Source organism: Macrosteles quadrilineatus, unplaced genomic scaffold (assembly GCF_028750875.1).
Source record: "Macrosteles quadrilineatus isolate MER2022 unplaced genomic scaffold, UCM_ALF_1.0 Scaffold_1__1_contigs__length_201487025, whole genome shotgun sequence".
In the NCBI taxonomy this organism is placed as follows: Eukaryota; Metazoa; Arthropoda; class Insecta; order Hemiptera; family Cicadellidae; genus Macrosteles; species Macrosteles quadrilineatus.
In genome coordinates, this window is record NW_026542594.1 from 9,557,225 (window position 1) to 9,580,474 (window position 23,250).

The window sequence follows — 23,250 nt, forward strand, 5'->3', positions numbered from 1 at the left end:
TGCTTTATCTTATTCGCTGTTTTAGAAATACCTAAATGACACCCTGTGCTAACGCTGTTGTGAAAATAATGTAATACCATATCTTTCATTGCTTCCGGAACTACAATCCGACCTTTTACTTTATTCGGTGGTTTGAATAATAACACTCCCTTACTTATCGTGTACGGTGACACCTTATCACCATTCTGTATCTGGTCTATTATCTTTGAAAGGCTTTCATCTTTTCGTTGGTGCTCCCGTATGTCAGTAAAGGCTGCCGGATAATCAGTTAAGTTATTTATTACATTACTAAGGCTGATTTCCTTATTCATTACACAACTCAGGTTATTTACCAACTCATTTATCTTATCATCTGACATCTCACTTTCCACTTCAATATTGGGATATCCCTCAAACATCCTAGACAAGCAATCCGCAATTTTATTATCCTTACCTTTAATGTGTTTAACTTTGAAAGGTAACCCCAATATTAACTCTGTCCAGCGTCCCAATTTACCTAACTTATTGTGGTGTGATAAAACCCAAGATAAACTTTGATTGTCCGTCTCTAAATAAAATGGCATAACTTCCAGGTAACTCCTAAACTTTTGAATCGACAGTACAACTGCTAATGCTTCCTTTTCGTAAACAGTAAGGTTTAGTTCCTGCTTTGTAAACTTCTTAGAGTAATAATGTACTGGAAATCTAACACCATCGATCTCTTGCAATAACACTGACGCCAAACCTACTTGGCTCGCATCTGTTTGCAGTATAAAGGGCATGTCATATTATACAATTGATAACATAACATGAATTGATGAATACCAATATACTCATTACTTCCTTCTCATAGGTCTCAAAATTACTTATAAACTAACACATATCTATTTACAATATAATACAAGAACTAACCACAACTAGCAAGGTGCGCTAGTTACATTACATGTCTACTACGTACAATATTTAATATTTTAAATGTGTCTTAAGCCTTCCTATTTAATTATCAATTAAATTTAGGGTGTTCCCTGTGTTTGGTAATCTTAACACGGGAGGGTTACTGATTAATTCCTTCAACTTTTGAAAATTAGCTTCACATTCATTTGTCCATATAAACTTAGCATTTTTCTTTCGTAACTCATTCAACGGGGCACATAATATTGCATAATTTTCAATGAACCTCGAGTAAAAATTAACCATTCCAATAAACCTGCTTAGGTTTTTCACAGATGTCGGACTCTTATACTCCCTAATAGCGTTTGTCCTATCTGGGTCAACTTTCAATGTGTTGTGGGAAACCCGGTGTCCTAGGAAACTTATTTCCTCCGCAGCAAACAGCACCTTACTTGGATTAATAGTCAAATTAGCTTTTGATAACCTATTTACAACTTCCGTTAAATGTTCCATATGTTCCTCTGGGTCTTTAGAGAAAACCACTATATCGTCAACAAACGATATTACAGACTTGAATTTTAAGTCTCCAAAGACTCTATCTAGATAACTTGACAATAACCCAGATCCAAGGTGTAGTCCATAGGGACAACGGCGGTATTGGTAAAGTGAGTAAGGAGTGGAGAACGCAGTTAGGTGCCTACTTTTAGGATCTAAGGGCACCTGATAATACGAATTGTTTAAATCTAGCACAGTGTAAATTGAAGCTCTGCTAAGATAGTTAAATGACCCTTGTAATTCTCCTATAGGGTGCACGATAGGCTCAATCTTTGAATTCAGTTCCTTATAATTTGTCACCAACCTATGACCTTTCCCCTCCCCTTTACTAACTAGGAAACTAGGTGATGAATAGTTTGACAAACTTGGTTCAATAATACCTTGCTTTAATAACGAATCTGTTATGTCTCGCATGATTTTCATGTTTGGCGGGGAAACAGGATAGGGTCTTATCTTTACTGGAGTAGTGTCCTTTAACTTTATTTCACATTCAAAATCTAAAGCCTTTCCTATTTCATTTGTAAAAACCTGTGGATTGCGTTCTACTAAACTTTCAATTCGGTCCTTGAGATTTAACCGCCCAATCTTTAACTCTAAACCACCACAACTGACAGCTTTCACCTTGTTACTTTCGTTTACATTCAAATTGAAAATATTGTCCATATCAAATGAAAAATAACCTTTATTTTCTCTTAGATTTAAAACTAGTCCAGTTTTTTTCCATGAACCTAACTCCTAATATTACATCCCAGGTTATTTTCTCGGCAATAAAAAACTGCACGGACCATGACTTATTTTGGATTTTTACTTTCACAATGCATTTACCTAATAAGTTTACGGATTCACTTGTAGCGGTTACACAGTTAACCTTATCGTTAGACCTGCTTATCACTAGCCTTTTAGATTCCAGCTTATCATAAACATTCTTACTTATAATGTTTATAGAGCTCCCCGAATCTAACAATGCACACTGTACCATATTGTTACTAAAATGTACATTTACTACTGGCAAGTTATGAATACCTCTTTTCGTTTTGAACCAACGCCTATTCTTAATCTTTCTCTCTAATTTCTTTACCTGATTTTTCTCATTTTTAACATGTTTCTTAACATCTAAATTACATAAACTGTTATTGAATGTTTTCTTAAATTTCTTTTTATTAAAGTCCCCTGTTTTATGGAAGGCACTCTTCCCTCTCACTAGTTTCCCTGATTGTTGGTCCCTGTAGGCCTACTCCCAACGTCACCCCTGTTTGACCCGCCACTTGTGTGACCTCCCCTAGTGTAACCTCCCCTAGTGTCCCTACCTCGTTTCCAACAATCCCTTATGAAATGACCGGGTTTAGAACAGTAGTGACATAATCGTGGTTCCATCTGATTACTCCCGCCTTCTCTTCCATTAGTTGTATTTACATTATTTACATAACCACGACCAGAATTATTACCGCCAAACTGATTCCTTCTCCCTCTTATCTGTTCCCTTTCCCAGTCATTATACTCAACATTCTTAATTACCATACACATTTTTTCAAAATCTTGTAAACTTTTAGGAAATTCCTGGAAAACTAATTTATTTCTGTCCCTCGGGTTTATTCCTACGATAATTACGTCAATCAGTTCACGTTCTGAGTAGTCACATTTTAACAACTCCGCGTTGTTCCTTACCTCACACACATACATGGCAAGAGGTTCGTCTGGACCCTGGGGTCTATGTACCAGGTCACGTTTTAGCTTCTCATATAAACCCTGTGGAATGAAGTACCTTAGTAAGGCACTATGCACAGAGCTTACATTTGACCCACATTGGATGTGCGTATTTATTCTACCCAATGGTTCGCTTACATGACTAGCTACAACCTCTAGCACCTGTGAATCATTAAGTTTACCACACTTTTTCAACTTATTTACTACATTGAGTAAAGCTAATAACTTATTGTGGTCCAAGCCATTAACATTAGAAGGGATTTCACGTATGATTTTTTCAAGTGGATTTGTTAGTTTTGTAAACAACTCAGAAGTAGAAGATGTATGCAACCTCTTATCAATACCCAAATTGCTTATCTCTACATTAGACCCAGAAACATTGTTTTCTGTTTGGTTCTTATCCAAATTACCCATCGCTTGCGCATTTTCTGGCTCAAAAACATCCTTACTATAATCTATACTATCCGACCCTATACCATTCTCCTCAACTTCATGTGTTTCACTTAACTTTCTCAAACTAGCTTCAACTACGGTCTGGTCTAACCTATCTAAACCTTTACGCAGTGCCTTTTCCCACTGATTGGACTCATTGACCCATTCTGAAACCTGGCTTCGCGATTGATCTGGCAAACGAATATTCCCGTTTTCGAGCAAATTACCCAAACGTCGCCTCAAATGACTGACTCGCTCTTTCAACCTATGAATACCGACCGCCTCCTTAATCTCTTCAACACTCGCGAGTAATTCCCGAAATTCTTCAACCTTCTCTCGACAATTGTCTAGTTCTATTGTTACCCTTAACACAGTTAAATTTTCCCATTTCGTCGGTACATTATCCTTCAAAGCCTTCCTAAGTTGTTTTCTCAAGATAGTTACCGTATTATTTACAGTAACAGGGAAACCCCGCCATTGCAACTCGTACAACAGCTCATCTTTGTGGAGCAGATCAACATTGAAACCCATGATTTATTTACTTGACTCAAAAAACCTTTAAAATCTCTATTTCATCATGCTTCTCTCTCCACCTCTCACAAACACGAACTTGATAGCAGAGTGGCGCATCTGACACACCTAAGTGTCTTAAATTTAAAATCAAGTATAACGTGCTGTGAAAGGAGGCAAGAAGGGCATGCTGAAATAAGAAGTCGTATTATTCCAGTAAAAATCCAATACAATGAAATAAACTCTTAAAACTAACAATTGTTCAGTATGATAAAACACCTTAGAAAATTAACAAAAACTATTTCTCCACTTAACCAAAATAAACTTTACAACCATTACTAACCCCCCCCCCCTTTTATTTTGCCCTCCCCTTTCATTGATCGATCAAACCTTATATAAAAACCCCCTAAAACTTCTTGTCCTCTCCAAAGTCCATACTTTCCTACTTTTCAACTCAAATATAGGCCTAATCATAAAATTTGAAAATATTGATGTGTAACATGGTGAAGGGTACTCATCACTTCACGAACGCTGTCTTCAATCCTTGGTGGAGCTTCAGTGAGATGATCTGAGCCGGAGACAGTCTACTGGTGAGAAGACGTCCATGGTTTGCAAACAGATTGTCCCAGACGGTTGTTAGGCCTCCAAGAAGGTGATACTGGTCCAGACTCCTCCAGACAACAGATAGGCGATGGCGTACTCTCCGACGATGTTTAACTCTGGGACTTGAACCCTAGGACATGTTCCAAATTCGTACTATGGATCCCTTCTTTAATATCTTTATTTTAGTATAGTTACACATACTTTCACACATCTATCCAGCAAAGTTAATTTTCCCACAAATCGTTTCTAAAGTCTAGTTTCCCCAATAAATTTTAACATAGAATACTAAAAATTCTCATTTTGTTCTCATTGACAAACATTTGAAATAACCCCTTTAAATAAAATCATTCGTAAGTACAAAAACATAAAATATTTTAACATATTACCTTTTACTGAATTTACATAATAGTAAAATTGACCACAAAGTAATTTTTAATCAGCTGTCTCAAACATGTGTCTAATACATCTTGATTCTTTAACGAATTACTAAATCAGTTTACTGTGACATTTTAATTAAACACAAATAGCCTAAATTAAACATATCCTTCTTCCATATCGAAATAAATAACTGTTTAGACAAATCCTTAATAACTACTCCAAACTAAAACAATATTAAAATCCTGTCGGTTCAACTAGAACATGACTTTGAAACCAACCTAATTTTACCTTAAGAAATCAAATTTAATCGAAATATTCTCTCTGAACAGTTACTGATAGTTATAAAAATCATTTAGATTGACACAATGCTCTTTAAGTTTAATCCCTTTTAAGATACAAAGCTAAAACAATTTTTTAACACTCGTTGAAACCTGAGCCAAAAACACGTGGTGTTCAATCTTCATATATCTATCAAAATTTAAGTAAAATTATTAATTGGTTTACCCAAAAATGCTTAGCTATATATTTACAAATTGAAGTTGTACTGATTTTTCCTGGAATAACCTTAAACATAAATTGCTTAATTATTTGCATTACATACCTCCAAATCGAGGGAACAAGTTGACTGTCGGCCACAACTACCGGTACGTAAAATGAGATTGAAACAACGTGGTTCTCTTCCAAACTATGAATCATCGCTACCCTAAGCCTAGTCTCGAACACTTGCCACCAGACTGCGCGCTTGCAGTTATCAATGCTGGTATCGACTTGAACTAAGAAAACCGGTTTCTTCCAGTTTTCCAGGATTTGTATTAACATTAAATTCTATTACCTTATAGCATATGAAAATAAAATATAATTTCTGTCACAATCGTGACATAACAAAAGCTAGGTTAGGTAGGAAAATACTTTAAAGCATAATAATAACATTCAAGCGCACAGTTGATTTCTAGCGTTGAACATCGTTGGCCCCATAGAGTTATATTTTTTAAGTTAAGCACTCAATGTTATTTAAATGGGTTTCTTTACATCACCGAGTGAGTTTTTGATACTTTACATCACTCGAGAAGTAAGGAAGTTGTATACATCACGCTTGGGATAGGGAAGTTTAACATGGCGGGTTAGGTAAATCAATTTAAATTATTACGAGGTGTTAGCCCGTCCTACGTACGGGAATTCAGTAATCAGTTAAAACCGTGTACATTTCAGATCAGCTAGTTTACACATATAAAGACAAAGTTTCTTGCAGTTTTAATGTGAAAAATTATCTTGTAAACAAATGTTGTGTGACCAAATATGTTTTTTTTTATCATAGGCCTATACGATATGCATTTTAAATCCGATAATTTTACAATAAAACAGCAATTCTGCAATTTTTACGATGTGAAAAGCGTTGAAGTGAGATTTGCAGCCGATTCGCACAGACGCACACTGATTATAAGTAGCCTACAGTAGAGAGAGTAATAGTCAATTGAGAAGTGTATAGACTTAGTCAACGATACCACCTTCCATAGCATACCTGCCTCTTCCATAATTAATTATTATCACCAAAATACAACTACTATACACAATTTCCAGTAGGTCTGAATAGAAACGACCTAAAATAAAACGATAATATCCAATAAAATTCACAATACACATAAATCGTCACACCTATCCTTTATATCAATTTCACTGCATTAGTTGCTAAATAAATAAGTGTAAACAAAGAAAAGTAAAAACAATAACAGTTTGTTTTGAAACAGCTGTTTGGTTCAAATAACATTCATTTGAAAAAAAAGAACTCACGATTACTAAAAGAACTGGTCACATGTAGCAGGAATATAAAAAGTAAACACGCTAGTAAAGCTAATGACGTAATTGTCAATGTTTATTATCCATGCCGTTATTAGTTCTAACCTTAATAATTACCCACCATCATTGAATAAGTGTACATCGAAATTTCCCATATTAGTTATTTTGACTACAATATATTCATAGTTTAAATAAAAGTGATATTTTCACGTTTGGGGGCGCTGATAGTCACCCCCAAACGTAACCACACCGAACACGATTTCATAAAAGGATGGTTTGTCTAATTGCAGTATCCTAGGTCAATGTTGACGTTGTGTTCAATCTTTGTATAAAACTCGGCTGAGGTTGTGGTGGTAATTTAAAATCGTGATTCCTGATTATTCTAGTTCTTCTTTTTATGACATCAATATTTCCGGGCCTAATCCAAACAAAGTTAAAACAGACAAACATTAATTGTACACAAAAAGCTACCATGAAGAATTAAAACATGTAAACATTGTTATTTCTCTAATCTTTCCTCGAGTAGTAATAAGTAGAATAGTAAAATAATTTGCATTTATCCTTTTTTATTAAGACTCGTGTACAGAGCCTCGATTTGTACTGTGGTTTAAGTAATTTTGGTCTAAACTATTTTAAACTGTGGTCTAATTATCTCTACTAATCTTACTTATTTCCTATAATCAATGACAAAATAAGAGTAAATAAAATAACCTCATAGTTCCATAGTTTATATTTAACCAGCTGTTAATTAAAACAAATTATATTGCTCTAAAACAAATCGAAGATTACAACGATTGCTTTACAAAAATAATTTGAACATCCTAGTATTTTACTATGTATAATTTAATTAATCTGTCATCCTCTTACAGAAGAATTGAACGTATCAATGATTTGCATTACACATAGTATAAATAAGTCAACCCTAAGTATGTCTTTACATTTTTATCCAAATGCTGAATTTGTAACACAAAAGCTGAATGTTTACAGCTGTTATGTTGAGCAAATTATTTTATGCCAAAAGCTAGTTTAGAATCTTAGCGTCGGCTGCTAGACTTTTTAAAAATTAAAACTTAATTTCAGAAAAACTGGGACCCTAAACTAAAATTATGGCTTCGACATTCCCTAGTTCTCAAAATTATCTTTCTTTCAACACAAAAATCATGAAAATCCGTCGAGTGTTTGATTCAGAATCGTGAAATAAAAAAACACAGTTTCGTTTTAATATTATAGATTTACTACACAAATTATTTGTAATGTAAAACATTGTTCACCACTCGGAGCAAAAGTATATTATTTATGGTACTTAAATTGTTTTATACTACGTAGCAGTTTAGTATTATTAGTTTATTAGTTGCTTGTTGCACTGTTCTACACACTGCTCAAGCTCTACAGCTCATTAAGTGGCATCCTGTCCACACACTGTTGATATATACTGAATTGTGGCATGGTGCCACTATTTCGAGTGTAGGCTGGCGCGAGAATTGGCAACGTAGCATTAGGAAAGTTATAGTTCCGGCGGACGGCGCGAGGCGCGCTAGCTACCTGTATGGTTTCGTGTTCCACAATTCGGTGTGTACCTGCGCTACTTAAACTCACATCAACGAGTTCAAAAATACTCAATTGTGGCATGTGATGTTTAAACGACGTAATAATGCTGGAAAACCTCAAAAATGATCGAATTAGCTGTGGCACCCTGAAAAAGGTGCCACAATTTTTGAAGGTGCCACAGTACGGCCGTGTGCCTGTGAAGGATGCCACTATTCGGTGAATACAAACACACACACACACACACCCACACACACACACACACACACACACACACGCGCGCGCGCGCGCGCGCACACACACACAGAGAATTTATTGCATTTATCACAATGCATGTAGAATTTATTGTCTTTCTAAAAACCGTGTTCTTATTAAATTATTCTAATTTGTTTATTTATAACATAAGTGTTATTTATATAATTAAAACTGTTGCAATAGGAAATGTCTACTCAATGTTCTGTTTAAGTGACAAAGAAGGACAAATGAACTGTTGCTGCCAGAAACAAGAAAATGAAAATGTAGTAATAAAAATGTGTTTTTCATCCCGCGCGTGCTTTGCATGGCACATGGGAATATGTATTTAATTTAAGAATTGCATAAATAAAATTGTATGAATTGAATTGAATTGAAAACAGACATCACTTTGAAAACCACGTTTTTGGGTCCAGGGGGACCCAAAACGAATATATCCACTCAAAACTCAGACTCGAAAATTTTGACAAAAACAATACTTTCTCCATATACTATGGTATAGGGGGAGAAAGTAAAACAACAATTTACTACAATAACTTTATATATATATATATATATCTAAATTTGAACGAATGGTGTTTTTAGCCTCTGGGGACATCAAAATGAAAAAGTAAATCGGTCCCGGGCCTAGGTCTTACCATGAGACCCTACGGTAATAGCTACTTCCCTGTAGGGAAATTCGCCAAAATCATCTTGATTCAACTTAAAATTTTAAAATGGCGGCCATTTTAATTTTTTGAAACTTAAATTACTTAAAAGTGGCTCCTTTTAGTAAAACGAGGTGTTAGCCCGTCCTACGTACGGGAATTCAGTAATCAGTTAAAACCGTGTACATTTCAGATCAGCTAGTTTACACATATAAAGACAAAGTTTCTTGCAGTTTTAATGTGAAAAATTATCTTGTAAACAAATGTTGTGTGACCAAATATGTTTTTTTTATCATAGGCCTATACGATATGCATTTTAAATCCGATAATTTTACAATAAAACAGCAATTCTGCAATTTTTACGATGTGAAAAGCGTTGAAGTGAGATTTGCAGCCGATTCGCACAGACGCACACTGATTATAAGTAGCCTACAGTAGAGAGAGTAATAGTCAATTGAGAAGTGTATAGACTTAGTCAACGATACCACCTTCCATAGCATACCTGCCTCTTCCATAATTAATTATTATCACCAAAATACAACTACTATACACAATTTCCAGTAGGTCTGAATAGAAACGACCTAAAATAAAACGATAATATCCAATAAAATTCACAATACACATAAATCGTCACACCTATCCTTTATATCAATTTCACTGCATTAGTTGCTAAATAAATAAGTGTAAACAAAGAAAAGTAAAAACAATAACAGTTTGTTTTGAAACAGCTGTTTGGTTCAAATAACATTCATTTGAAAAAAAAGAACTCACGATTACTAAAAGAACTGGTCACATGTAGCAGGAATATAAAAAGTAAACACGCTAGTAAAGCTAATGACGTAATTGTCAATGTTTATTATCCATGCCGTTATTAGTTCTAACCTTAATAATTACCCACCATCATTGAATAAGTGTACATCGAAATTTCCCATATTAGTTATTTTGACTACAATATATTCATAGTTGAAATAAAAGTGATATTTTCACGTTTGGGGGCGCTGATAGTCACCCCCAAACGTAACCACACCGAACACGATTTCATAAAAGGATGGTTTGTCTAATTGCAGTATCCTAGGTCAATGTTGACGTTGTGTTCAATCTTTGTATAAAACTCGGCTGAGGTTGTGGTGGTAATTTAAAATCGTGATTCCTGATTATTCTAGTTCTTCTTTTTATGACATCAATATTTCCGGGCCTAATCCAAACAAAGTTAAAACAGACAAACATTAATTGTACACAAAAAGCTACCATGAAGAATTAAAACATGTAAACATTGTTATTTCTCTAATCTTTCCTCGAGTAGTAATAAGTAGAATAGTAAAATAATTTGCATTTATCCTTTTTTATTAAGACTCGTGTACAGAGCCTCGATTTGTACTGTGGTTTAAGTAATTTTGGTCTAAACTATTTTAAACTGTGGTCTAATTATCTCTACTAATCTTACTTATTTCCTATAATCAATGACAAAATAAGAGTAAATAAAATAACCTCATAGTTCCATAGTTTATATTTAACCAGCTGTTAATTAAAACAAATTATATTGCTCTAAAACAAATCGAAGATTACAACGATTGCTTTACAAAAATAATTTGAACATCCTAGTATTTTACTATGTATAATTTAATTAATCTGTCATCCTCTTACAGAAGAATTGAACGTATCAATGATTTGCATTACACATAGTATAAATAAGTCAACCCTAAGTATGTCTTTACATTTTTATCCAAATGCTGAATTTGTAACACAAAAGCTGAATGTTTACAGCTGTTATGTTGAGCAAATTATTTTATGCCAAAAGCTAGTTTAGAATCTTAGCGTCGGCTGCTAGACTTTTTAAAAATTAAAACTTAATTTCAGAAAAACTGGGACCCTAAACTAAAATTATGGCTTCGACATTCCCTAGTTCTCAAAATTATCTTTCTTTCAACACAAAAATCATGAAAATCCGTCGAGTGTTTGATTCAGAATCGTGAAATAAAAAAACACAGTTTCGTTTTAATATTATAGATAAGCCAAGAAAGCTTTTATTTTGCATTTTTTATTCCCTATCAAACGACACCAAGTTCAAAAAGATCGAATAAGAAATGGCTGAAATATTACGATATTTATTTGTAAAATGGGGTAGAATAAGGCAGAAGCTAGTCAGGTTTGCCCCATTTTACAACTAAAAGTCGTAATATTCGGACGAGTTAGAGACGAGCTACGAACCCTAACACAATATTAAATTTATTTTTTTTAAATCTGTTTTTATTAAACGAAAACGATGTATATCTCGGGTTGCTAATATGTCACCAAGCTCTTTCTGGTCTCAAAGGAATACAGAATTTTTTTATTGGGGTCTGTTTTAATTGAAACTCAATAGGTTACAAAAGGAATGTTTGAACTTACAGGAGATTAACATTCTTCTTGGATTCTCGCAAAGCGGTACCTATTGAACTTGATCCCCTATTGTCCTGCAATGTAATAAGGAGTCTCATTTCCGGGGCATTAGTCCAAACCCGAGAATTTTTAACTGAGTCATTTTAAATGAGCGTGGAGTCCCCTTGTTTCATATCCTCTTCTATCCTGTATATAATATGAGTAACGTTTGTATACTTGTTACTTTGATCTCGCAATCGGAACCAAGAAACACATTTACACTTACGTCATAAATAACCAAAGTTCTACTTCATAAATATGTTCTAGACCAGTGCCATACCCAGGAAAAATCTAATTTTGCTATAATATGTATATAGTTTAAATTTTTGTGAGCGAAGCCACGACAGGTTTGCTATTTAAATTATAAAAATTAAACTGTTTCCTCTAAAAATCAGATGTTTAGGCTTTGTTTAAAAAGATTTCTTTTATTTTTTAGTACGTAACCTTTGACTATATCTAATAGTCAAACTAAGTTTGACTGAAGTTTGACTATATTCAATAGGATCATATAACGCAATAACTATTTCTCGTATAACTTCAATTTTGAATAAATGATACATTTTTATCATAACCACGACCCTAAAACAAACTGACTAAAGGAAACAGATACCTAATTAAATTTGTATCCAACACATCACTTATTTAACAATTGAGTAGCCACAGAAAAGTGAAGTTCAGAGGAAACTTGCTCATGGGATGACCAAGCGCTTTCGGCTTATACACTACAGGCAATACACTTGTGACAAGCTAGGAAAGCATGAGCGGTGTGTACTGTGCAGAAGTTCCTATTGCACAGGGCACATGGACTTCCTCCAGCGTGAGCATATAGTATGTCATGACGAGGGGAGTAAGGAGAAGCGATCTCAGTGTTTGACTTTGGAATAGACACCACTTAAGCAGGTTGAATGTTTCCCCTGTACCTTACTTCTCTGTGGTGTACTTTACTACTTTTACTTTTAACTAAAATGGCGACCATTCGAAGGTATTTAAGCCAAGCGCATGGAGATGAGTGACACAATCTTGTAGTCTTGTTACTGTCTAAGGCCAGCAAGTTCCTTAGACAGGACTGTTAATTAATAGCCCAAACACCATTGGCAACTAAAAGACCTACCTAATAGTGGAATCCGAACCACATTTTTGCCTTGTAATTTACAAATTGGTTGAATTATCAGGATAGTACTGCGGATAGTCGTAGTACTCACTAGTGCGGATGTTAATCCACACCAGGGAGTATTACATTCACAGATCATGCCTCCTATGAATATCCACAATTCGTGACCTCTAAGTAGCTGGATTACAGGACGACACCATGGTCCCATGCTTGTTAATAATGTTAATTTATCACATGGCAGTTAAATATTTAAGTTCTTCTATTGATATTTATTATTATTTATTTTTTTATTTCATGTCATTACATCATTTGACGGGACATAGTGTCATATACAGGATAACTAAAACGTAAGCCCACCATACACATGTGAGCATGATTGCGAGCCTGTTGGCGTACACGCTCGCGAACATGCTCCGTGTTTCCGACAGTCGAGCATGCTCGTGAATATGCTCAGTGATTCCGACAGACGATCGAGCATGCTCGTGACTGTGTTCGCTGGCTCGTGAACATGCTCACCGCCACCGCCCAGTATTCTTGCTTCTCTCTCTCTCACGCTGTGACAGTCTAGTTGTGTTTAAAATTGATGACAACGCTGTTGTGGCTATTTGTGGTGGTCTTGTTCGTTTGTGGTGGTCTTGTTTGTTTGGAATATGAGAAAAAAACGCAAGCCACGAAAAATAAGGTGCAGTTAGTAATACCATAATTGCATACCCTCTTTAGATATTGCATCCAAGTTAGTGAATAATTTTATGATTAATCAAAGAATAAATTTCAAATTCAGACATGTATCTGTATCAGAAATTAAAACTACGATAAAATACCCCAGCCGCAGCAAACCTGCAGATTTAAGCAAATTTCCATTTGCCTCATTGGATTTACACTATAATGTCTCCTTAAAAATATCACATTTGTTCTCTATCTAAACAGAATTAGTTTAACGAGTACTTAGGTTTGCTGCAACAGGGAGGGTAAAAAAGTTTTTAGCGAATTTCCCATATAGGGAATAAGCTATTACCGTAGTACTCATGGTAAGACCTGGACGCGGGACCAATTTTTTTTCATTTTGAGGTCCCTAGAGGCCAAAAACACCATCCGTTCAAATTCATATATATGTGTGTCCGTTAGCGCGATAACTTGAGCAAAAATGATCCGATTTTGATGAAATTTGGTACAAACGTGTAAACCTACGTTTATTCGAACGAGTTCGCGATCCAGCATAATCGGACCATGGGAACAGGGGTTTATGGGGGGTTTTATGGGGTAAAAATGTGTTTTTCCCATTTTTTACCCTAAAAACAAAAAGTTTTGCAATTATTTTCTAAACCGTTTTGTAGAGCTTAAAAAAAGAAATAATTTAGTATATTGAAGCGCTGTTGTATGACTAACGGTCACGGAGAAAATTCAAAAATAGTTTAATTTAAAATTCCCATGTTATTCTTATGGAGAAAATAAAAATTGTTGTAGTTTACTTTTTTATGCATATGTATTGATAAAATTTGGCAAATTTATTTATTTCATCCCATACTATTCACGTATGGAAAAAAAACACTTTTTACCTCCCCCGTAGCAGCAAACCTAAGCACTCGTTAAATCTAATGTTATTTAAATAGGGAATAAATATGTCTTATTTATGGAAATATTTGAGTAAAAATGTAATCAGACAAGTTGAAATTTGCTTAGTCTGCAGGTTTACTGCGGCGGGGGTATTTTAAATGTAAAATGTTAAAAGGTACTGTAGTTTAGTAAGGAATTAATGTATTTTCCAAATGTTATCAAAATATGTTCATAAACAAGCAAACTACAACAGTTGACTTATTCTCCATAAAAATAACATGGGAATTTAAAAATTAAAATTTTTTTAAATTTTATCCGTAACGATTAGGCGTATAATAACGCTTCAATATACTGAGTTATTTGTTTTTTTAAGCTCTACAAAATGGTATGGAAAGAAATTTTGTGTTTTTAGGGTCAAAAATGGGAAAACCCTATTTTTACACCATAAAACCCCCCATAAACCCCCGTTCCCATAGTCCGATCATGCTAGTTCGCGAACTCATTCAAGTTTATCCCGCCTTACACCTTCAAACCAAGTTTTATCAAAATCGGTCAAAAATTACTCAAGTTATCGTGCGGATGGACACACACATCTATATATATAATTCTGTAACATCAAATTTTTACCAGAAAATTGTGGACGTCTGGTAAGTCGCAGGAAAGTGGGAGGGGTCTTAAATTAAAGGTCTCGACCCCAGGGACTCGGGAAAAATAGCAGAATTCCCATAAAGTTACCAGAAAACGAAATATAACGTAAAATATCCACCATAAGAAATGCACGGGAACTGAAAAACGTCTGCATTCTATCAGCTGTAACTTATTTATTCGCAATGTTTACATTTATTCCGAAAGTCAATGTTGGTAAATAATGTTTCAAAATGAATTGTAACTGGGGGTGTCCAGACTTTATCTTGCTTGCTCATCTTAAATTAAAATTGATGCCATTTTGATTAGGGGTGAGATATTGACCTCAGGTTTGCGCCATTCAATTTCTCTTGATAAACCCTCTAAAATGAGTGGTCACATGATAGGTGTTTACATTTGAAAATTTGGGGCTGCCACCAAAATACCCCATTTTGGGGGCTGGGACAAAGTTGTAACTTTGATGAAAAAGTGCAATTTCTTATGTTGCAAATATGTGCCGAGTTTGGTTTTCCTACTGCAACGCGTTAAAAAGTTAACTGGGCGGTTCCAGACTTTTGCCAAACTCTGTATATTTCTGACTTACTACCGCGAAATGGGGAGTTGCCTTCATAATAATTGTAAATATGTGGTTTCCCTGGACACTAAATTAAAATACCTAGCTCAATAAAATAAAAGGGCAAACTGAATTATTAAACTCAACACTTTTAATTGAACCAACTAAAGAAGACATAGATTAAAACTATTATTGTTTTTAACAACACATTTAACAATTTAACCATCTGGTATTCATCATTGAAGTATAACATTAAAAACAGACATGTGGCAAATATTAAATTTCACTCAACACCCCTCCTCAATTTAATAATTTTACATTTGACACAATTAACAAACAAACAATCCTAACATCTTTCTCAAATTGCCAAACCGAGGTGCAGGCAATCTGATTTTCCGAACATATATATTCTGCAGACATGATTCTCCGCTGGTGAAGTTCCCGCACAAAATTGTATTTAACATTCACATGTCTCAATCGGCGATGCTCCCACTTCTGTAGAAGTCGTATGCAAGATTGATTATCTTACAGGATGCGGATTGGTAACTTAAGCAAAATTTGAAAATCTTCTATCAGATACTTCATCCAGAGTAATTCGGCTGCTGCTGTTGCCAAAGCTACATATTCCGCCTCTGTAGATGATAACGCAACACTAGATTGCTTCTTTGTTGCCCAACTTACAGTACTTCCAATTCCAAACACTGTAACCGCAGGGGGCCCACGCTTGCGTGGGTTCGTGGCCTGGGCGACCACGCGGACCCTAGCTCTCCCAGAGGGGAGGTAATTGCCCGGTGTTGGAACCGGCACTTCAGGTAGACCACAAGCTATGGACGACTGGACAAGCCAGCCTCTTTGGGTTGTACCCAAAGTGAGAGTACCCAGTGACATTCCCTCCATTCAGGGTGGTGGGGTGTTCAGCTCTGCTAGTGTTGATTAAGTTCATAGATCTTTCACCTGCCTGTAGCTTGTGGTTGTGACTGAGTCCTACCTGTTGTGTACGACTGACATTTTGTGAGGCATATCCTCGACTTTGGAAGTAGCCTCGTCCTGGGAGGTGAAATACCCAGCCCCCAGAGGGGAGGTAAATGCTCCGTGTTGGTATCGGCATTTTCAAGTTGGCCACAGACATGGACGACTGGGCATTGGGTCCCAGTGACATTCCTTTATCCAGGATGGAGGGGTGTTTAGCTCTAGGAGAGATGGAAGTGCATCATAATCTCTAACCTACCTGTGTCTGTGGTTCTTTGTGCTTCGGCCTGCTTGTTGTGTGCGACCAGCATTCAGTGGGCAAATCCTCGACTTTGGAAGTAACCTTTCCTGGAGGTGAAAACGGGCAAGTACCCGTAGCTCACGGGGACACTCAAGGGCAACGTAACTTTCCGCAGTGTGAGGGCAACGGTTTGTAGGCACTTATGCAAACCAATCCCTGTCTCTGAGCACGGACGGTATGGTTATCTTGAGTGTGGGGGGTTCTTCCCGGAACCTCAATTGAGTCAAGGGTGTCGCCACCTCTGGTGGATAGGTTCATCCGGGTGGGTCCCACTTCTATACCTGCCTCCTTTTGGGAAACCCTGATGGCCTGGCAGTGATGTTGGGTCTGACGGGCAAACGAAGTAGATCGGGTGCTGGGTCCGAGCCCGCCAGGGGTATCTGGGGATCTATCGCTCTGGTTATCTCTGGTTTCCCAGCAATGGGTAAGGCCTCGATCGGGTAGTGGTGTAAATGGGAGGTTGGGGTTCCCCCCGTCAGCATGCTGACGGTCCCCTTCCTCCTGGCTATTGATGGCGGGTTCTGCCTGTCAGGGATTAGATAGGTCCCGAGTGTTGCTTGCACTAAATGCGTCGGGGCGCTCTACCATGGACCTCTAGGTCCTGACCTAGTGGAACCCAGGTGGAGTGACGCTTAAACAAGCAGCCGGAATCCCTGGTTAGGATTGAGGGGCAACCCTCCTTCCGAAGGGTCTGCTTCGGCAGCCGGCGAGCCTGATGACCTTAAGTCATCCGCCCATGATGTGCTAAAGGTTGATGCGTAAGCTTCGGCCTACATCATGGGGCCCGGGTATGTCCTAACGGATAGGTACCGGGTATGCAGTCAGGGGGCTTCGGCTCTCATGACAAATAAATAAATAAATAATAAATAAAAATAAATAATAATAAACTTCCAAACACTTGTATGAGATAACCTGAGGTCGATCTTGAATCTCCACTTTTATTCCAGTTTGCATCAGCGTAAGCCAGAATAATGTCATCTTGTTTGCTCTTTCGATAACATAATTTTAAGTCGATTGTTCCTTTTATATATCTTAGGACTCTCTTCAAACATTTCCAGAGTTCTTCTGTTGGGTCACTTTGATGCCTGCTTAGGAAATTTACTACAGCACTCAAATCTGGCCTTGTACCTAGCATTGCATACATTAAGCATCCGATTACTTCTCTGCACGGCTTATCAGTCCTTTTTCCGCCTTTGATTTCTAGTTTTACCATGGGCGGGATTTGGCAGGATCCATTGGGGGGGCAAACCCACCGGGGGGTCTGGGGGGTATGGAATATCCCCCAGGGTGAAGGGGAGTCCGGGGGTTCCCCCCCGGAAAATTTTTAGAATTTTTACTCTCTGATACTGAATTTTAAGGTTGTTTTAAGGCTAGATTAAAAAGTAAATGCTGTTGGGATTTTAATGTAAAAAACTCATTTTAACTCACAATTTATGTAAAATTAAAATTAATAAAAAATGATCCACTAACAAAGTTTTTCATTGTTTAAAAAAATAGTATCAACATATTTTAACAATGAAACACATTTTTTGACCATTTGATTAATTTTATGTTTGAATATCTCCAATAAGAACAGCTCAAGAGATCATCTGAATTGATGCTAAAAGAAAGCCTGTATAGATAGTCAAGTTTATTTAGTTTTAGCATGAATAATCTGTTAGGTGTAATTTGGATTAAATTATAACTACGATTTTTGCTTTCAACTTTTAATTACAGGAAATTGAATCATATTTAAATTACATCAAATCATCATTTCAGAAACAAATTGTATAAACCAAGTGTATCTTAAACCAGTTGTAATCTTCTTTTTTTTGTTGTGAATGTGTTAATTACTCTTTTAACATCTACACACACATCTCTTTCGATTGCCAACAAGGCAAGTGAAGAAAGTCTTTCTTGTCCGGTTGTACTCCTTAAATATGTTTTAAGTCTTCTTAAACAAGAGAATGATCTTTCACATGAAGCTGAACTCATTGGTATTGTAAGGAAAAGGCGAAACACTTCAAACGTTTTTGGAAATATGTCTTTCAGGTTTCTTTTTACTAATACCTCACATCTTGATTCTAAGTCTTTGTTGACAACCATTGGGTAAAAACATTTAAGTTCAGCTATCAAAGTGTCCTCATCTACCGAGTAATGCTGGCACAGGTCGTGTACGTCATTGGGTCTTACACTGTCAGAAGTGACGACATTATTAAGAGTATTCAATATTTTGATGTTGTTTTCTTCCAGTCTTCCTTTAATTTCTCCTATGAGAATGTCAAGAACAGGGTTCAACACTGTCACCTTGTAGTAGGCTTCTACAGTTTCAGTTGGGTCTTTAGTTCCTCCTCCTAGCTTACTGGGTATTTTCTTTTTCCTTGGCAGTTCCGCTGGTTTAAAGTTGCAACACTCGACGATTTCACTGCAATGTGTCCAAAGTTTTTCAAAAAACTCGTCACTCCTGAATGAAGATAATACTGATGTCGTTGAATTAACCAAATCATTCACGACTGAATAGTTGATTTTGGTTGCCTGCAGTGCTTTGGACAAGATGTCGCACTGAGTTAGAACTCTTTTGAGTAGAAGCAAACAGAAAATGAAATTAAACTCTTCCATGGATTTTATCAAAGAATTAGCTTCACCCCCGTGAGTAGGATCATTTTCGGCTATTTCCCTTAGAGTTTCAACAGTCACTTCATAGTTGTCAAGGATAGCATTGACGCTTTCCACTCTGCAGTTCCACCTAGTGTCACTTAAAGATTTTAACTTGGTTTTACCACCATAAAAGAGAGTTGAGTTTTTCCAAATACGCTCAAATATTGCGTGTCTCTTTGCGGATTTTTCGATGAAATTGTAAAGAGATTGGAGCACAAACAGCGTGTTTCGGATGGATTGTACTTCGGTACACGCACTTACAATGCACAGATTCAGTACATGCGCGTGACAATGTATGTACATCGCTAACGGATTGTCACTAAGCAGTCTGGCCGCCACCCCTTTATATGGGCCTCGCATGTTTGCAGCCCCGTCGTAGCATTGAGCGCGTACATTTGCAATTTCCAAATCCAGTGATGTCAAGACTGATTTCAGAAGAGTAGCCAAAGACTCACCATCAGTTTTCTCAGTTCGGTAAAATCCAAGAAAAGACTCGTGTACTATGAGGTTATCGTCTACATATCTCAAAACCACTGCGACTTGTTCATGTCTGGACACGTCTTGAGTCTCATCAGCTATAAGAGAAAATATCTGGCAGTTTTTTATTTTTCCGGTAATTTGGTTCTTTATTTCTTCTCCTATTATAGCCAACAATTCATTCTGAAATTTTCCTGTGGTGTATTGAAAATTTTTTTCTTTTTCCATGAAACAACGTTTTAGGAGAGAACTGTCCTTTGATCGTAACGTCATCAATTCCAAAAAATTTCCTTTATTTTTGGAATCTTCAGACTCATCGTGGCCTCTTAGTGCAATGTTTTGTCTTCCACAAAAAATCAGGGATTGGCAAACTTTTTCCAAATACTCTCGGTTCTCCTGAACCTCTTTAGAGTATTGCCTGTCAAGCTGTTCAGCAACGCTACCGCTCACTTCAGATTGCTGCAAAGAATTAAGTTTGGCAGTATTTGTTAAATGGACTTGGCTGTTTTTATGTTTTTCGAATTTATCGGTAGCTTTTTTCCAGTTATCAAAACCATGAACGGTGAAAGAGTCTTCAGATTTGCTCAGTTTGATGTCACAGTTTACTCTACAAGCAAAACAAAATGCCTTGTTGTTTAAGGGGCTGTATTCAAGCCAAGGATAAGTTTTGTACCACTCTGAGCGAAATCTTCTTCCTTTTGTCAAAGGGTAATCACATTTAGGCTGAAACGGGCCCAAATGAATGAACCTTTTAGCAAAAGCTGGATCATGGCCAGGGTCTCGTTCATTTATTAGTTGTTTGTCGGTTGATACTGATTGCTGTGGTGGATCGACGCTAGTAGAAGTTGTTTTCTCCACAGCAACTGTAGACTGGACAGAAGTCTCATCAGTTGAGGGTTCTGGCTGAGGTGTTTGTGATGAATCATCTGTTTTTAGAGGACAAGAAGAGGTGTCGTTTACGTCATCTTCTAGCCGCAGCTTCTTGGTTGAGGTACTTCCAAAGAATGACAATAGTGACGCCTGGGTTTTTCTGTTAGCCTAAAAAACAACGTTTGTCGTTTATTGTTTTTAAGAAACTGTCTAATGGAATGAAGAATTTCATTAATTTATTAATTCCTTCGTTCATTTAATTTCATTAATATATTCATTCATTCCGTAACCGAGTGTTCCTCTGACGCGTGCCGAAAGTTGTTAGTTATTGTCACTTTTTCCAATCCAATGTTTGTTTAATACAGTGTGACAGTTACTGAAAACTGACTAAGTAAATATTTGTACTATCCAGTCAGTACTAATTTTTAAGATTACCGGTTATCTGAACTGATTTTTTAATGATTTGGTTGATATGTTCTGAATAAAACTATAATGAATAATTCAACTTTTAATGCTCGTTATACCTAAAAAAATATTAGCATATTCTGTTTAAAATGTAAGTTATTTTTCTTGTTTTGTGCATGAAGATATGAAGAATCAGCACGGACTTTCCTATTTCGTTAATTTGTAATAAACTGCAATGTAACTGGGCGAAAGGCTGTTTTGTCGAATTGTCAAATAAATAATTAATGTTTAATTAATTTAAAAACGAATAGATGTGTCGAGTGCAGGCCCCAACATGAAACATCAGTATTGGACCGCGATGCCAGGATTCATAATCCGGGCCCATAACTTAACTTTACCATAATAAACCAAAATCAGATGGGTAGTTGGTTTAGAGAGAAAAGAAATTATTAATAAAAAATACAAAATCTGCCTTAAAAATAAGGTTGCCAATGACCAGGACTACAAACATACACTATTTCTATGTGAAAACGTTATAAACGGAAGAAAACTGCGAGTGTAAAAGCACGTGTTACAATGGCAGTGTCTGGCGGCAGCGCCGGATGCAACGTCACAGTGGCGCGCCGGGCGGGGCAGCATCAGGCGGCACACGTTCACTTCAAAGGACTGGGATATGTATGTATGTTTCGTCAGGTGCTTTTTGCAACTCATGGCTCAGGAATGTGTGGGCCTTGTTGTCAAGCTAGTTAAGAAATCCTCTGACCACTAAATAGCTGTGTTTAGGCCGTGTCCCTCACTAGTATTTCCAAAGTAATTCAAGCCAGAAGCTATAATATAACAAAATAAGAAGGTAATACAGTACAGTAGGCTACTTACCATGTTATCGTACAAAATAATACCACCACCAATCTAACTAAAACTAACTAAACTAACTAAACTAACTAAAGGTCATTCACAAACGTACACGGTACACGAAAATAAGTGAGTGAGAACCACACATTCTTCCCTCGCATGACGCATAGTCACATTACTCATCAAAACAGAACGCCCGCACGGCCGCACACCGCACAGGTTCGCCAACTGACCCTCCACCCACCACAAATTTCCCTCCGCTTTCGAACACCCTACCCTGACTTAAACGATTTATTGCACATACAACATTGATTGTGAAATATTCTTTTAGATGCCATGATGTCAACTTCTAAATATTTCCAGGAGAGCTGGACTAAAATTAATTATTGGATACACTAACTTCATTAAGCAGAGGAATAAAAATGTATACCAGTAGAATATTGGGGGGGCAATTGCCCCCCCTTGCCCCCCCCAGATCCCGCCAATGAGTTTTACTTCCATTGGCGTTTTGACTGGGCAACAATCTTGCATGTTAAATCGTTTAAGAAGACTCTTTAGGTAGGCAGTCTGACTTAAGTACATTTCCCCCTCACTCCTGGAGATTTCGATTCCCAAAAATGTTTTTGGTTCTCCCAATTCCTTGATTTTAAACTTCTCATTCAACTTTACTTTAATTTCCTTGATTTTCTCCCTATTATTTCCTGCCATGAGAATATCATCAACATAGAGCACAAGATACACGACAATATCATTTTGTATCATAATGTAAAGACATTTGTCGGATTCTGATTGGGTGAAACCAACTGAAATGAGAAATTAATGAATAGCTTGATTCCATGCTAATGGTGCCTGTTTCAAGCCATATAGCGCCTTTTGCAATTTGCAAACGGAGCCGGGTGTTCCTTCAACTCCTTCAGGAATGGACATATATATTTCCTCCTTCAGTTCACCATGAAGAAAAGCATTGTTGACGTCTAATTGTTCAAGAATTAATCCACGTTCGTTTGCTACAGCCAGCAACACCCTAACTGTTGCAAGACGAACCACTGGAGCATATGTTTCTTCATAGTCAAAACCCTTTCTCTGTGAACATCCTTTGATAACAAGTCTTGCCTTGTATCGTTCAATATTTCCGTCCATGTCTTTCTTCAATTTGAAAACCCATTTA